At 45.1% G+C, this 4,400-nt stretch overlaps 1 pseudogene; it reads left to right on the top strand.

The window, feature by feature from the left end:
- The first annotated feature begins 2,053 nt into the window (after nt 1-2,053).
- LOC144763960 (uncharacterized) lies at nt 2,054-3,312 on the top strand (annotated as a pseudogene).
- The last annotated feature ends 1,088 nt before the right edge of the window (nt 3,313-4,400 follow it).

The following is a 4,400-nucleotide window of genomic DNA, read 5'->3' as shown; positions in this document are numbered from 1 at the left end:
CTCACCCAAGACACACAGGATTGGGCATGCACAGGAGGCTAGCGTCATAAAATGGAAGTGGTACATACAAGACAGAGAACGAGTTGGTCCTAAGGGAACTGCAGTGCTGCATGAGCAAGTGGCACAGACTCTTGTAGCAGATGCAGAAATGTTGCAAGATGTACCTAAAGTGCAGGAGTACCCGGTGAAATGGGGTGGGCCTTTTTCAGAGTTGTCCGCGGAGGACAAAAAGCATGTGTGGTTTACAGATGGCTCAGCCAGATATATGGGGACTAAGAGACATTGGAAGGCAGTGTCATATAATCCAGTGACCAAAAAGTTGTTGTTAACTACTGGAGAGGGGAGGAGTAGTCAGTTTGCAGAATTGTATGCGGTTTACCAGGCGTTAAAGCAAGAGCTCCCTGGTACATGTCACATTTACACTGATTCATGGTCTACGGCCAATGGGTTAGCCGCTTGGCTTCCCACATGGCATGCTCACAATTGGATGATTCACAACAGGGAGATCTGGGGAAAGGAGTTGTGGCAGGAAATTTGGGAATTGTTGTCACAGAGTACAGTTACAGTGTATCATGTCGATGCTCATTGCCCGACTGACTCACTAGAGCATTGGCGCAATTCCTTTGCAGACCAAGAAGCGAAGATTCATGAAGCTGAGGTGGAGACTCAGGATTCTGACTTGGTGGGCATGGCTAAATGGGCGCACCAGAAAAGTGGACATTTGGGCGAGCGAGCCACTAGCAGGTGGGCTGAAGGTAGAGGGATGTATATTCCCCTAGATTTGATTAAGACTGCAATCATTCACTGTCCTGTTTGTCAGCATACTCAGCACAGACCAGTTCCAAAGGTAGTGAGAGGCCAGTTAGGCAGAGGGAAGCTACCAGGGCAAATATAGCAAATTGATTTCATCGGGCCGATGCCAATGAGTCGAGGATGTCAGTATGCATGCACGGTGGTGGATACCTATTCAGGCTATCTCATCGCCTTTCCATGCAAGAGAGCAACCCAGTCTAACACTCTGAAAACGTTGAATTGTTTGATCTTATACTACGGAAATCCATTGCAGGTCCAAAGTGACAATGGGTCCCACTTTAAAGGAAAGATGGTGCAAGATGTTTGTGTGCAGCATAACATTGAGTGGATCTATCACATACCCTATTACCCACATGCAGCAGGTTTGATTGAGAGAATGTATGGTTTGCTGAAAGAGCAGTTGAAGAAGGTGTCTGATGGGTCATTGAAGGGGTGGAAGGATCACTTGTCTGATGCATTGCAGATTTTGAATAACCAACCCCTTGCTGATGTAGAGACTCCTTTAATGCGCATGTTGACCCCAGCTTTGCAGATTAAGCCCCATGTGGCCACAAACACGATTCTGTATTGGGAGACAGCTCCCGGAGCTTTGGCTCCATATTGTGCCACACCAGAGGCTGCCGGTCTTGATTTACATGCCTTGAAACTTTATCGATTGCAACCACGAGACATTACCTTGATTGAGACAGGAATTGGAGTTCAAATTCCCCCAGAGCATTTCGGGCTAATTGCTCCTCGATCTGGGCTTGCCCTTAAAGGCATCCAGGTTTTAGGCGGGGTGGTCGATGCCGATTACCAGTGGGAGATCAAAGTTATCCTATTGAACAGTGGAAACAATGATCTGATTGTGCAACCCGGTGACCGTGTTGCCCAAATGGTCATCATGCCGGTTTATGGAGGAAATGTCATGAAGGGGACGGCCCCAGCCCTTCTAACTGTGCGAGGAAAGGGCGGGTTCGGATCTACTGACAAGAACCCAGGGGTGAAATTGTGGGTGGAGTCCCCAAACAAACCTCCTGAACCTGCAGAATTGATCGCTAAGGGCAAGGATAATATCCTAGTCATCATGAAACCCGGACAGGAAAAGTGGGAAAATGTACCTGCTGAAAAATGTTATTTGCAAGAGTGATTATACCAGTTTATTTTCTGTTTCTAGATCACAGTATGGCTTGCCGCTGCGATGCTTGCGCGGTGTGGTTGGTGTTTGGGCATGTCCGGAGGGGTCCAGGAGGGCCCGGGGATGCCGAAGGGGATCAACCGCCCGAGTCGGATGACAGCATTGTTGCAGCAACCAGATAACATCTGGACCTACTTGGCCGGGAATGTGCTGAACATTTCCCACTTCTGTATGAGAAATCGTCAGAGTACAGCTGATATAATATCCACCTGTCTTGTCGCCGTACCTACCCCTGCACATGTGCTCCTACACATCTTCAACCAAACTAACTTTGATGGGGTAGTGGAGGAAAGTGATGTTCGAACACAGCTGAGTCTTTATGAGTACTGTCGCTTTTGCCCGGAGATTACAGATAGCCTCTGGAGGAACTTGACGAGTATTGTTACTTACAATATCTCTACTGGAGATGTTTGCTATCAACTAACTTGTGACCCTGCCCAAATTGGCAAGTGTAACCAATTGAAACTAGAGAAAAGCAAACAATTGACCCCTGATCAACAAACATTATGTCAGTCACGACGTGACAGTTTTGTAATAATGTTACCAAATATATGGTTTGTAATCACACAGTATTAGCCACTAGTCATGTTAACCATGTGAAATTACCTAAAGGATGGACGTTCTCGTGTGGTAATATTTCATACACTTACATACCAGCTAACATAACTGGAGGACCTTGTGCCTTATCACGATTAAGTCTTATGCTTTTTCCCATGCATTATGTTACCCGTATTTGCTCTTCTAGAGCCACGATTCAATTACCTGAGGATTGTGACTCCAATATTGACTTGCTTTCTAGAACAGAATATACTAGTTTGGCTCTTTCCATTGTAGGAGTGCCAGGACTGTCCGTTTATAATGCCAGAACGATTGCAAAGCTTGCCTGTTTAATAGTGAAAAATCTCAATCATACTTCTGCCGCTTTAGCTGAATTATTATTAGATGTTCAAGGAACGAGAAAAGCTGTTTTGCAAAATAGGGCAGCTGTGGACTATTTGTTGCTAAAACATAACCACGGTTGCAAGGACTTTGAGGAGCTCTGTTATTTCAATTTATCTGGTCATTCTACGTCTATCCATGCACATATTAATGCTTTAAAAGATTTAGTGAAAGGGGTTACCCAAGACGTTGACCAAGGATGGTGGGATTGGTTGTTTGGATGGCTGCCTAACTTTGGACAGCTTCGGTATATCTTGGGTGTTATTATAGTCATTATTTGCATTTTTATCTCATTATGTTGTTGCAGTCAATGCATTCCTAATCTTCTCTCCCTTTTTCGTCCCAGATCCATGGTATTTAGGCCAATGGGGTATGATGGGTGAATCGAAGGTCAAGGGTTGGAATGTACTGCATTTGCTATTTTACACTTGCTAAGTTACATGTTGACCTCGATTCCATGCAATGCTCTGATCTTCCATTTTATTTCATCGGACTTCCATTTTGTGCTGCTTTGCCCTGTAGTTACACTTAAGCAGTAACATAAACATGTTTTTCACGTAAACCAGTACAAATGGGTGCGAGGCATCTCGTGAGGATGCATCGTGAGGTTATGTTGTACCTTCAGAGTGTTTTTCATGCATTCCATACTTATCTCTAGGACAGAGGGAGGATGGTCGTGGAAAGCTCCAAGGCCGTAAATAGGGAAAGGAATGTCTTTGGCCTCAGCACAGCCCAAACAGAATCTGGCCAGGTCTGTCTGGGCGGGTCTGATGCAGAGATGGGGCCAGTACCTGTGAATAGATGGGCGAGAGCGCCTGCTAAAGGCTTCTCGAACAGGTTGATTTAAACTATAAAAAGCGGTGTCTGTAGGGTGGAGCTCAGGAACTCAGTCTTGGAGTGGACGCACTCGCGGGACAACTTTGGAGCCCGAAGAGATTACTCCCTGAACCCCGGTCTACTGGTTCCCGACTTGGTGTTCAGTGCTTGGCCAGGGATGTTGAACGCTCCGGTGCTGCAAATGAATCTGGTGAGGTGCTTTGTACATTAACTGTTTATATACCTGTATTCACAGTTTCATATTTGTGTATATAGTGTGGTGTAAAATCAGATTACGCAAGTGGGCAAAGCAATAAACCCACATAATTCCACACCACACCCCATACATCTACTCAAATCCATAAATTTCACTCAACACCACACAGTTAAACTCCACACATTTCCATTCCACACCACATAATTTGACAACAAACCACATAATTCAACTCGACAACACAATGACACAACACACCACATACATCCAAACCACACCACAAAATTCCACATCATGCCACAAAATTCAACAGAACACCGCATAATTAAACTCCGCTACATACAGCGCCACATCACAAAATACCAATCCACATAATTACACTCCACATTCTATCCATCATAATTACTATCCACATAATTCCACTGCACAACATGCCACATA

Source organism: Lissotriton helveticus, chromosome 1_1, assembly GCF_964261635.1.
Source record: "Lissotriton helveticus chromosome 1_1, aLisHel1.1, whole genome shotgun sequence".
In the NCBI taxonomy this organism is placed as follows: domain Eukaryota; kingdom Metazoa; phylum Chordata; class Amphibia; order Caudata; family Salamandridae; genus Lissotriton; species Lissotriton helveticus.
The sequence above is the reverse complement of the archived record's forward strand: the minus strand, read 5'-3'. Positions and strand labels throughout refer to the sequence as shown.